Source organism: Antrostomus carolinensis, unplaced genomic scaffold, assembly GCF_000700745.2.
Source record: "Antrostomus carolinensis isolate BGI_N321 unplaced genomic scaffold, ASM70074v2 scaffold44838, whole genome shotgun sequence".
Lineage (NCBI taxonomy): Eukaryota > Metazoa > Chordata > Aves > Caprimulgiformes > Caprimulgidae > Antrostomus > Antrostomus carolinensis.
Genome location: NW_010334487.1, coordinates 1 through 13,842, shown reverse-complemented (window position 1 = coordinate 13,842; position 13,842 = coordinate 1). Strand labels below are relative to the sequence as shown.

The 13,842-nt window shown below is 41.5% G+C and overlaps 1 pseudogene; it reads right to left on the bottom strand.

Annotated features, from left to right (window-relative positions):
• Nucleotides 1-347: 347 nt before the first annotated feature.
• LOC104529821 (kinesin-like protein KIF2A) lies at nt 348-10,934 on the bottom strand (annotated as a pseudogene).
• Between the last annotated feature and the right edge of the window lie 2,908 nt (nt 10,935-13,842).

The following is a 13,842-nucleotide window of genomic DNA, read 5'->3' as shown; positions in this document are numbered from 1 at the left end:
TGCAGTAAGATGAATCTGAAGAAACTCCACCCAAAACCAGTGATGCCTCTGCCAGGATGGGGCCTGACTTTACTTAATTCTGGTCACAACTGACTTGCTTTGGCACGCAAGCAAGCATGGAACAGAGACTGAATAAAGACCTCAGGGTTTTGCCCATAAAAAGAAAATGAAGTAGAAATGCTTCTCTTGAGGTTGGAGAGGCCAGGAATTGTATGGCTGCTCTGGGTCTCTGAGAGTGCCGTGAGCCAGCAACGTCTTCCCCAAGAGCTGCCGTCAGCCCCGTCACTTCCATTAGTTCTGCCACTTGTCAGGATGCAATTAAAAAGATGTTCCTCTTTTACACTCACCTTTGGGACCAGTGGGCTTGTCACCAGCACTGGGGATGAGGTGCTCCAGCTGCTGGTCCCAGTGGTGCCCACGATGCGAATACCAGAACATGTAAGCTAGAAAAAGCAACAGAAAAGCTCAGTTCTCGTATGGGTTAGATTTTCCAAAGAGCTCTGTGCACGTGGAGCAGGACACGTTTAAATGTATTAGCAAGCTGTATTCCCGAATCTTAGGGTAATGCTTCCCTTAAAGACTGGGGGGTGGAAAGGCTCCAATGTTAAGCAGTGTAATTTTGCATGTAATTTTGCAGATCTTTCCTGAAGGCAAAGAACCTTCCTTGTCAGCCAGGGATCTCCCCTAGGCACTGCGGTTGAGGTGCTGTTGCTGAATGTTCATACATGCCTGCGACAGCTTTAGCTGAGATTGTGGAGAAGGGAGTACCTGCATAAATCTAAAGAATTTGGGGGTCAAAAGAAAAGATGTTCCTCTCCAAAAAGAAACCAACACACTCAGCTGGATCCAAACTGGTGCTGGTGGAGCTACACCATTTACCCTGCACACACATAGCTTCTCTAAATCTCCCTGTCTCTGGATTTTCTAGGGTCTTTGCAGGATGCAAAGTTTTGAGGCTTTCATTTTAAATTAGCAAATTAAAAGCACCAACTACAGAGGCACCATCAGCCCAGCAGGTAGGTCTCACAGGTTGGATCTGTCTTCTGGCAGGTGCTTGTCTTTAGTCCCAGGGTCATGCCTTTTCCCTGCATTCTGAGTTTTTTCTGTTATTCCTCCCAGCTCCAGCCCCTGGTCTGTGATACCAGCTGCCGTCACCATCTCACACATTTTCTGACACAGACTTGGGCATTCTCTGGGCTGTGAGCTTGGGATGGAGGTGTCGACCTCTCATCTTGCTGCCCCATTAGCATCCTAGTTGCTCCGTATAGCCACCACTGGATCTCTTAATTCTTCACCCATGAAAGTGTAAATTTTTGGGACAGACTTCATTGCTTTTGTGAATATTTGCATCTCAGAAAATCTACCCCAGTGGGGTTTGGTGCATGTCTGCATCTCCAGCCCCTACCACCCTGCACATATCCGAGCTTTCATTATACGCACTCCTTTTCCCTCTTGACTAAGGGAACAGTGAGACCTTCAGAACATGCTTATTTTGGAAATCTGTGTTACTTGCTCCTACAACATTTATTTTTCCTCTCTCTTTGGAAAGCACAGAAGTTCAACAGGGGCCCTTAGAAACACAGCTGCTGTTATTTTGCAGCTGGGCGTTACTATGTGAAGAGCATCTGAAAAGGGAAGCCTGAACATAGGAAATAAGATACAAGTTTACATCACTCTGGAGAACAATATATGAAAAACTTGAGATGTGGATTTTAATCTGAGATTTTTAATACTAATATTTCATCCTGCAGCCTTTACAGTTGAATGGAGGTTTGGATAAGTACATCTATGTACAGATCCGTGGAGGACCAGACAGTATTTACTCTTGTTTCTTTCTCAAATGATGGTAAGCCTGGTGGGCTACCCAGCGTAGCCCACCTTTATATCCTCAGTTTAGGAGTGTGCTATGGCTGTTCAAGAGAGCATTTATGTACACTAGTGAACTCTAAGTGTCAGCTGAATGTTTAGCACGTATTTCAGTGCTATCTTCACAGCATGGGCTAGAAGCAATGTGTTCCCTTTACCCACACTTTTTACATTTCTGCATCCTTATATTAAAGATTATGGCTTAAAAAGAAGGGAACTATGTTGCTTCATTTGTCATTATCAGATATTTTTACTGAGAGCAATTGCTTATCCAGAGTTTGCTTACATAAGAATTAAACATGGTATTCCATTGAAATTATTAAAAATATCTTTCTATAGCTCTGCTCTCCACACTTCTCCTCTAATGTTCAGAATCACATAAAATAGTAATGAGCATACATAGCCTTCTGCTGTTTTCATAGACAAGGCAGTAAAAGAGACAGTTGCTGTTCCCTTGAGTGCTAGCCCACGAATCAGAAAGTCTAATCAGCCACAGTGTCTGACACACTAGATAGCCCCTGTATTTCATTACTGCTACATTAAAATCTTTCCTATTTGAATTCTATATCCTCTATTAAAAGGAGGGAGAGAGAGGTAGAAGAGAGAATCAAAAGAGGGCAAGAAGAAAAGACTTAAAGAAAAGTAACTCTCTTTTAACTCCCCCAGCCTGATGCTTTGGAATTCTGTTCCCAGTGCAAGAGCTGGTCTGCAAATATCCAGAGCAAGAGCCTGGCATGCTGTGGCCATTATACACCGCTGGGGCTGCTTTGTAAGAGTTCAGCTTTAGTAGCCTGGGTAAGACCCAGCCCTGGTTCGTGGTTCTGCTGTGCAGCGAATGCTCAGTGACAAGTAAATGAGCAATGGTGTTTGTCACTGCTTGCCACACCACCTACCTACTGCGTCTGTGCCTGCAGCTGAATATTCAGGGTTCAGGTGCGAGGATTCAGAGGGGCAGATGTTCTGAAGCTGCACCGAGGGTCAATGCAAAAGCAGTTTTCCTCAGAGAATCTGCTGCTGGGTGTTACCAGCCTCTGACTGCCCACAACATCGCTGCAGCCTTGCCAGCAGTGTGGCTGCTCTGCAGGTTTTATAATACCAATGGTTTTTGACACTCTCAGAAAGAGGAGGTGCCTCTCTATGTCAGTCCACACTGATCTGTAAATTAGGCTGTGACAAAATGAATTTGATCTAATTTGGCATGGCTGTCCAATGGCATTACTGCATGTGTTATTACATAATTCTTTGAATCAATAATTTGACTGTGCATGCTTGCATCTTAGGAAATTGAGAAAGATCAGTTCAATACCTGTAGGCAGTTGCTAAGAGTATCACAGATGGATATAATATTGAACAATAGATGTCACTGTTATGCCAATAAAAATGGGTTATACTTACAGTTATTGGTAGTTTCAACCTCCATTGCACAAAGCTGCTACGTCAAAAGTGTAAAGCCAGGGCACTCATTGACACATGATACTTTTTAAAACATGAATCCCACACCTCCTTGTGTTTTTTCATCTATCAGATTATACACAAAAATTCTAAAAGATTTTTAAAGCCAGTTTAAATAAAATAAAGATATTTTCCTATGGCTTTATGCAAATTGGTCACACAAGAATAGCATCACTACTCAAAAGTTACATGGGTGGGAGAAAAAAAAGGGATGTGGGAAGCTTAACTGAGGAAATATCAGAGACGGAAACATTTCTGCTTAGACTTTTTTTTTTCAAAGGGGAGGGTGGTATATTTATTCTCCTCTCCTTGGAATGATTACATGGAGGGTGACACGTATGAACTCACCAAAAAGGAGGATCACTGTATAAGCAGTAGCTTGTTGAGAGACAAGAAATGAGGGAGAGGCATCACAGGCAACATCCCATGGTAGCAAAAGATAGGGAGGGTCTGCAGGAGGTGGGAATCCCAAGTACATCCCAAGTACAGTTTGAGCTCTAATAGCCTGTTGCAAGAGGTTCTTAACACTGCTTGAAACTGGTATAAAATTATGAAAATTAGACTGCAAATAATATAAGAAACTCCAGACCAGCATGGTACCCTTTTTGCTCAGCTCTAAGCAAGACCTGTGCAGTCAGCCCTCATGTGATGAGCAAAACCAGTGAAGTCTAACAAGTAAGAATGAGTTTAAACATCAATTTCAGGACGAGACACAGAGGAAACTAGGCAGGTTATTACACAGTAGCTATTCACCAGCTACTGTTCTAGTCTTCAATATCAAGAACAGAGCACACTGAGAGAAAACGTCTGTGCTCAGTGGTCGTAGGAGCCTATTTGTAGCCGTAACACAAGAAACAAAATGATCCTTTGCAACCAGCTGATTTAGTCAGAAAAAATGGACAAGTGTTTTGGTGCATGGTGTTGTCATCAGCCCCAGTTAGTCCTGGGGAGGAGGTTTCTGATTTTTTGCTTCTTACCATGAATTTGGAAGACATAAATTAACCCAAGCAACACCTATGTCTATAAAAATAAGAAAAACTACATGGTAGATTTTCATTAAACTTCTTTCAACCAGATTGTGATGGAGATAAATTATCATTTCTTAATAAATGACAGCTGTACTGCACACACAAATAGGTGTTCTTTCAAACAGACCTGACAATGTTACGTACATAAATGCCAAACCTTTACCATGCAGATTTGATCACACTTACTCAGTAAAAAAAAAACCCAACCCAGTATTACAATGAGGAAGGCAGCTCCCGCCATCCAGTCCAATGCCTGTGGGAATTGCCAGGAATTTTCTTTCTACTTTGCAGACAAGACTGTGCTTGCTATTTGGACAACATTATGATGCAGATGTAAATATTTCTGTGCTTATTTACCTAATTACTGCAAGTTTTGCATATAAACATGATCCTTACATCTCAGCTTTCCTCTTCTCTGGTGTATATTTTTCTCTTCTCTTGAAATCGTCTCCTCCTCACATGCCACATCCCAGTCTCTTGCTGAGGAAATGATTAGGGGGTCACAAGAAGAAGAATGACTCAATATAAAAGCAGAAACAAGAGAAAACTTCAAGGAACAATCTGATGAATAACAACATTGTTTCCATCACATATTCCTTGTAGCGTTAAAGGAGCAAGAGAGGCAGAATAACAGGTGAATTACTTCAAAACATATTTTCAACATATCCTGTGAGCTATTATCTGCTTCTGTAGAAAAATAAAAGGAAAATGATACAAATACCTCGTAAATCACAGCTGAGATGCATATTTCAAAGTTTCACGGGATTCTGGTATACTGTAGGAAATGGTATGGTTTGCAATGTAACGTTGCCTGATAGCAGAGAGGAATTTCAGCTACAGGCTTCCAGCTTGGGAAACATAGGTATAAAAATTCAGTATTTTACATGTACTTTATAGCACCAAGATAAAGGATGCTCCTGGACACAATGGCATTGAAAATGTAAAACCTTAGCATCTGTGAAAGTACAAATATTGATGTGCATCACTAAACATATGTTGCTGACTAAAGCTATTATTAGCAACAAGAGTAATTCTCTACTCTGGAAAATCCCAGTTGCCTAGGGCTTTGTCTGAGCAGAGAACCAGAGAAAAATCTGAATAAAAACTTGTAAGTTAGCCTCATGATAACAGGCTGAGCTGTAATACTCAGATAATAATAAAGCAAAAAATACAGGGCTAAATTCAGCCATGCTTACTTGATGCTAAATTGAGCAAAGTGCATACTGCCTGCTGCAGAGGCAGTACCAGAAGGCATCTTGTTCTCCCAGATTGTCTTTGCAGGGTACAGATTATTTTGATCCATTCATCACAGCCTCCATTTTGACTAACACCTCAGGACTGAACTGGAAACTCCAGATGCTGTAGGTTGGGAAGCTGGGGTTCCTGCTGGGACTGAACCTCACTCGTTTCCTATCACACACCACATGCAGGCAGCAAACCTGGTGTCTACCTTTTTCACCCAGCTCTCCCCTTCCACCCTCCTACAGCAGCTTGGGGCCACCTCCTGTCCTAGCTGCTGCATGGACATCTCCTAAAACCACATCAAGCTGTGGGTTTTCTGGGCCCTAAGCTCAGCCCTCTATATCATTCCCCAGGTCTTCCATAGAAACAGAGCTAAATATTGATGTCTTCAAATGGTCAGCAAACCACCTGGTTATCAGAGGTACTGAGGAAAGGGGTTATCTTTGCACAGGCCTGATCACAAGTGCCTGAGCCAAGAAAGTTTAAACAGATTTGTACTGCCAAAGTCAAGCTTTTAAACTTCCTATTTCTAGTTCCAAAATTAACGAGATTAACTTTCTGTAAATATTTTTTTCACCATGGTCTTCCAGTTTAGAAGCATTTGGACTGTACATTTCCAAGTTCTTTTCTGCTATCAGGAAGTCTAAAAAATTAATTAACCCACCAAAAAGTATGATTCTGACAATTAAATAATTTTAGAAGGTACAAAAAGAATGAAAAAAACCCTATATTTAGAGAGACGTGAGAAATTTTGAAAGGAAAGATTATAAGATATACGCAACAATATTACTGCTGAGTGCCTGGTATGAGAGTCACAGCTAGAAAAGTAGTTTGAACAGGAGAAGTAGATGGGAAGGCAAGTTGATGTGAGAGCAGAGGGCAAAGCAATTGAATATTTCAAAAAACTAGTGGATGAATCAATTTTATTTTTCAGCTGCTGCACATGTTATAGGTTGAATTGTCCTGACTGTTGAAGGGAGCATATGGGCATGCAGTTGCTTTAGGCTGAGGGAATTCAAACCTTTGAGGACTGCCCAGGGAGAACATGCAAGAGTTGGAGCAAGTGATGAGGAAACCTAACAAGGAGTTCAGCAGAGACTGAATCAAGCTATGGAGGCACTGCAGTGCTGCTCTGACAAAATTAACTTGCAAACACTAGAGAAGTGTGGAAAATAAGAATATATTTTACAGCCAAAGCTGTTCCGAGCTCACAACTTGGAAGGCAGCAGCTGGATAATTAGACCAACACATATACATCAATCTATCTATCTATCTATAGTTGCAATGGGAACTACTACCACTTGTTGACAGAGGAGGTTCTGAGTGTATATGTTCAGTCCTTATGAAACTCTGAAGTCAAGCAGAGGCATATGAAGTATTGTGAGGGGGTTGTAGAGCTTCTACAATGTCTCACTAGCAGTGAAATCTGCCCTAGAAATGACCTAGGTAGGAAGAGAAGAGATTTAAATCTTTGCAGCATAACAGAATAGCAGTAGTTATGCTTAATTATAAGGTGTTAAATGATTAGATTAGCCAGGCTCTATTTATACAATGGTTGCTTTTCTTGTTCATTCAGCTACAATCAGTTATAAACAAAAATGCATCCCATAATAGTGTTTCAGTTGTTTAACAGGCCAAGTGAATGGCTGACCTCACTATAATTAATTAGGGATCTTTATTTAATTGAACATTCATGGTCACCAGAGCAATGCAAACCTAAAAACCAGCACACTTACCTGATTTTAGTTGCATTACAAAGGTGTGCCTTGGCCAGTAAAAATCAGAATGAATTTTCATTGAACCTGTGAACCTTTATGGCTTGGGCTCTGTGGATACATGTAAACATGCTTAAACTGAATTTCCAAACCCAAAAATACAAAGGGGTATTCTGTGGCTACAAACTCATAGAAATCAGGCAGAAGTCATGCTTGAAGTCCAGGTAATAGGAAGAAGGAGTCCTGCACTCTCTGCATACACAGCATTTATGTTTAGAAGGCAAAGGAAAATACATAAATGGTGATCATCAGAGAAAGAAAAAGAGGTTAATCAACACCTCATGTAACCACAAAAATGGAAAAAAAGGCTAATTTAGTTAATTCCAATGCATCTGCTTTAGAAAGCAGTAGGGTGTGCTCATGAGTCACCTTCTGAGCCTAGTCACAAACAGCCGCCTGAACGTGTGAGCATAAACAGAGAGACTAAAATTCATTTTCCTACTCACTGCAAACCATCCCGCCCCAGTATGACTTTGTTCCAGCTCATTAAAACTGTGTTTCTAGAACTGTGCCCAACTCAATTAATTCAGAGCCCTTTTTGCCAAAACAGTTCAGGCTCATGATTTATAGCTAACGCATGGCCACGGCATGTGAACAGCAGGAACTTAGACCTGGAGTAAGGACCACAGGCAGCCAAAAGATCGAGTCTATCACGTCTTGTGTGGAAAACACTTCCTACATCCAGCTAAAAGGAGCCTGCTAGATAGTCCCAGGCAAAAGACCATGGAGCCAGTGTGTTTCATACACTGCACCCCGTGGCAGGGCACCTGGGCTTTACAACCTGCTGCTATACATGTCCAGCACCTCAAACACAAGAATCCAAGAGAAATGCTAAGGAAGAAACCTCAAGGAAGCTTCTTTTCAGAAAGGAGAAAACCCTTTCATGGTAAATCCCCGCTGGAAATGCCACACTATATCTTAATCTGGCAAGTAATACCTGTGTCTCATTGCATCTCTGAACACTACGAGCTGCTGAAACTAGGAATACCAAAACAAGCAGGATGCCAATAAATAAATGCTTGTAAAGTGCACTGAAGCTGAAAAGCACAGCATATTATTACTGCTAGGAGATGACCAGCATTTAAACAATGTTTGGTGTCTCGTAATTTCATCACTGAAAACAAATTTCTGGCTTGTTTGAAAGGCTGCTGAAGTTCTTCCATTGATTTCATCTGACTTCAGATCAGATGTTTAAAACGTTCACTAGCATAAACTGGTGGATGAAACGAACAGCCAGAGAGAGCTCAGACAGCATGATGAAATGGAGGAAGGATATCATCAATTAATTAGGCATGATATATACTGATACTGTTTAATTTCTTCCACTTATTTGTTATCTCTTCAATATTTTATACTAATTAATTTCCAAACTGAATAATAAGCACAGATATGTGCCTGATCCTTTAACCTCTCTACCAAGAGCAGTATTTGCAGGGTTTCCCATCAGTCTGGGGATGCTGCTTCATGCACGCTGCTGTCGCACTGATACGCACTATCAGATGGTGCTTTGTTGGATGCAGGTTTTTTGACCCTTTGATCTGGCACATCTCCTCTCATCAGGCCTCTGATACAGGGCACCAGCTCCCCTGCTTTCCTCGGCAAACCCTGCAGGCTTATCTTCTCCCCACCAGTCAGGCAATTGCCATGATCTTCAGTCTGATTTTTATGAAGGCAGGTTCTAGCATCTTTTTCTTTTAATGTCTCATGAGAGCACAGTTAAGAAAGAAAGATAGCGAGGGAGAGAGGGAAAAAAGTGAGCTGATACTATAAAAAATTGACTGCTTATGCCATGACAAAATAACCCTCATTTCCCAAATGTATCATGCTCAGAAATGACAGTGCTTTGCACTCTAACGTCTTTTTAAATCACTCAAAATGCCTCGTACCCTGGGAACGCGACTTTCATTTTGGTGCAGTTTAACACAACCCTGGAGCAGGCCCCATCTAGGGAGGTACGTGTGTGTGTGTGTGTGTATTTTACAGGCATGAGAAGGAAACCTGCCCAGATGAGGTGAGATAAATTTTCTGTAAATTTTAGCCTTTTCCTACAGGTTAGAGCTTCACAACTACACAATTTTACTTTCTACAGTGAAAAATGCCCAGAAACAACGCTCTGCTATTTTCCCACATGTCTAATCCACTATTTTAAAGGGGAAAAAAAACCCCCAAACAACCAGAATATCCTTGCAGACATTATTTAAGATTTTTTAATCATTTGAGTTGTAGGGCAGTTGACACAGTGGCATCATAACAGTTCTCATTTTACAGCAGTTTCAGGGTCCAGGAGTCTCCAGCACAGATTACAGTATACGGGATCTGTTTGCACAGCTCTGCTTGCTGCCCTGTTCTGGAATAATCTGATGTTCTCTTGCATCTCAGTCAGGATGCCCATTTTTTGACCTAGGACTGATTCAAACTGTGCAGCGTAAAAATCTACATTGTAGTCTACTTCCCCAGCCACTTCTAAGAACAGTTTGAAGCATCACAGAGATTCCTGATGCTCCTCCACAAGCGTTTTCTCATCAACCTCTTTTCTCCTATGTTTTTTCCCCAGCACTGGAAGTAACTAACTGAGGGGAGACATCCTTGTCTGCCTGAACCTCAAATAGCTGTAACTCAGCTGTCCTGGGACAGTTCTGAATAGTCCAGGGTTTCTTCACATCTTTCAGTCAATGTGGGAACCTGAACACTCCTGACAGGGTTGTCCAAGGGAATTTAAATTCCCCACCAGCTCCTTCATGCAGTTGGCATACCGTAGGGTGTTAAGGGTGTGCTTACAGGATCTCATTCCTGGAGAAACAGTGGAAATCATGCAGGTATAGGGGTTCTTCCATAAGTGAGTCCCTCGGGACCTGGGTGAGCTTGCTAGCCGTGAGGGAGGTGTGGGCTCTGTTATGCCCCAATGCCCTGATACACTCCTTGAGTGCCAAGAGGCTTTTACTAATATCAGCCTGCTCCAGCCTTGTTTGCCTGTCTGCAGTGGAGATGTCAGCTCCTTGCTCATTCCCAGCCAAATCAATCAGGGGAAACTTGGCATACAAATGTCCTTTCTTCTTGAGTATGATCTGGAAGATAGCATGGCTCTGGGAGGAGCGAGTGTTGGCAGAGGTCTTGCCTGATGCAGGACACTTACTACCCATTTCAGTCAGCTTGATGACATCTTCCATGCTGGTGACTTTTTCCTCCTACAGCCCCACCACTTGGATCTGCTGTTTACCATCTTCCAGCACTCTCAGCTGCTTCTTCCAGCTCAGAAGGTCAAACACTTTGCTCCCATAAATGTCAAAGAAGGCCCCACAGACTCAAAGTTCCAGTTTCTGGCAGCTAGGACCTGCAGCCTGCAGAAGACATCCTCAGCAATGAGGACGTAGATCCCTTTGGAGGGCTCAAACTTCTTGATAAACTTCCCCTCATGGTGTGTGTCTTAACCAAAGCAGGCAGCCATGTTCTCTTGGAAGATGGTCTCCATTAGGGGCTGGGTGGTGTGCACGAGCACATTGGTGGCACAGTCATCAAAGGCATGATCAAAGTGGAAGATTTCGTTGTCCAGGTACCATGTGAGGTCCAGCTTCTGCTGGATATAAAACTGCCATCACCTGAAAAGGCCTATTTGAGTTTCCAGGCTGGCGTGCAGCTGCTGTGACACATTGTGTCTAATTAGATCAGTCACGTTGTGTTAACACCGGTGGCACAGAATTTATAGCAGTGACACAAGCACAGAGACTCAAGAGAGCCTTTTCATCCTGCAGTGACCACACAAAAATGAAGGAAACAACATGTTGTTTTCAATTACCTTGAACATAAATTTTGAATTCTTTTAAAAGGCTTTGCATGCCTTGAAATCCTGCCTAAGAAAAAAGGGGCTTAATAGAAAATGAATGAAGAGTTGCAGTGTGAGTGCAACGGGTACATCTGCATTCACAAGGAAGAATTTGATATAATTTTGATAACTAGAACAGCTGATTATATTTTTAATCCATTTCTGTAATGCTCTTCAGTAATCTGAATTCCTGAATACAGACTTGCAAAGTTCTGGCTAATGGAAAATCTTTTAAACATCTTGGCTTACAGAAGATTTTTGGTTCCTTTTGGTAGGTAGATTCAGATATTCAGTGATGAGAACTGTTATTTACAAAGATATTCAAATGCCATAATAGCCCTCAGAAGAACGCTTACAGAAATAGCGGTAAAAGCTTTAAGTAAATAAAATCAATTCAGAAAGTTTATTTTAGAAGATAATTATCTGTTTTTTTTTTCTTGCCTTTTGACTGGTAACGTAAAATGATGGATTCAGGCAGTCTGAGATCACCAAAACTGAACAATAAGGAGAACCTTGGATGTCCTTATTTACCAACCCTCCTGTGGAGCCAAACACCAATTAAGATGTGTTATAATTTCTTGAAGGAGAGCAATTAATATTCAGGTTTTTTGTCTGCAGTTGTAAGCATCATGACTACTGTTGCTTTCAGCTACTTGTGCCTGACGAAATCCTCATGCCTTTGAACACACTTTAAATGTAATTCAAAACATTTTTATGTTGGGAAATTATGTCACTGTTATAGAGAGATCTAGTTCCTGGGTGTCCATCCGAAAACACCAGCTTGATGAAGGATGCAGCGTAGTCAAATGGCAGCAACTTGTTGGCTAGATTCTGGAGACAGAAGTCTGTCATGCACACTGTTAGATAAGCTTGAAGAAATACAGAGTGCCAGGGCTATAGAGCAGAGCAAAGCTGTGATTTTAAAGGTTTGTTCAGCTTTCCAGGGTAACGTCGTCTCTCTTACTATGAGTCGTTGCTCAAATTCTTTTGTCAGATGCAGAGGTCGAAACACCCTGGAGTAGCAGGCTGCAGTAGTATCCCATGGATGGGCCAGAGGGATATCATGAAATCAATCCTTGCGGCAAACTGCCTTTTCTCTTTCATGTTTAGAGACCTTTTTAGAATCTCAGACGGGCATCAGAGTTCAGTCAAGGCTTTGCTTGAGGAATCTGACATTCATTTTTGGATAGCTTAACAACTTTGATTCATCTGATGTTCCTAGAGGGTACATACGCTGTAACACGCGAGTAACTCTGCAGTCATACCCTCCAAGCTGTGTAAGCAGTTGCTCATCTTGGTTTTAATTAGTAATACTGTTGTAAAAGAAGATGTCTCAATTTGGTAAAAGTATTGAAATAGCCCCAAATAACCGAGACAGAAATCTAATCTGGGGAGTGTTACTAGTTTTATTGCAGCAGTGCTGGGAGAAAGATGGCTGTAAAGGAGCCTAACTGATTGAGGGTTGTCACCAAATTTCAGTTAAATCGAGATTCATCTTCCAGTGCCCTTAGAATACAATTTTGCAGCCCAAATAAACAATGAAGAAAAACAGAGGACTTCTAAATATTGTCAGTTGTATATTCCCTGTATGGAAAAGGTTATTTAAAGTCTGTGTGAGGCCAGGATCATTTTGGACCTATGATAATATACTTTTTAAATAAGAAAAGCACACTTCAAACTCTGACCCAAAATGGAGCCAAAGATGCCAGTATTTCTCATGGTTGGGCCATATGCTAAGTAAACAAAAAGATAAAATTGTTATGTATTGGTTTATTTACAAAACCTGCAAATTGCCAATGGTGTAACTTGCCAGAAAATAAACTCAAAAATTATGCTATTGATCAGGCACAATTTTTTGACCTTTTTTACAGAAGCATTCTGGAGAACATAAATATCCAAATATGTGTTTTATATATGAATCTCCCATGAGAAAGAACATCAAATCAGCTTATTTATAGCACTGTTACACATTGACACCTAGCAGCTGTAGAGCTCATTAGATTACACCAGGCTTCTCTGCTCGCCTGGCACAGCCGCACAACCCGAAGTTGATTTAGTTCTTCATGAGCTCAGCCTACATCCCAGCCCCTCTTTCACAGCAAGCACTCATCAATTGTCCTTTCCTAAACAAACCACTAACTACTCTTTACTGAGAGCCCATCTGTTGAAATTCCAGTATTTTTCTAACAATAAGAATGTGCTTGGATCTATCAGTATGTTTGGTTTTAGAAAGGAGAGCCTTGATTTTCAGGTTGTATGTGTAATGGTAAGGGCTGACCTGTCAGCAGTCCACAGATTTAACACTTTAATGGGAAATGGAGCAGTCAGATTTTCAGAGGCTACAGACAATCGCAGACCTCAGTGAGTTCAGCTTCAGATATGGGTATCGATTCATCACCATGAATATTAAAGCTCGGTACTCCAAACTAGAGCATACCTTTCAAAATGGCAATACAGTGTTTCTGCTTCAGTCATTTATAGAATGGATTAATCCTTGTGAGAAAGGTCCTAGAACATGGATGATCAAACCCCTGTTTTTATAGGGACTTCAGCTGCCTCTGCTCTAGAAAGAGATGCTACTAGGAAAAAAAAATGAAGAGTTCTGCAGAGATAGTGACAGGCAAAGACAGTAGCTTGAGACCAGCTCTGAAGAGAAGGA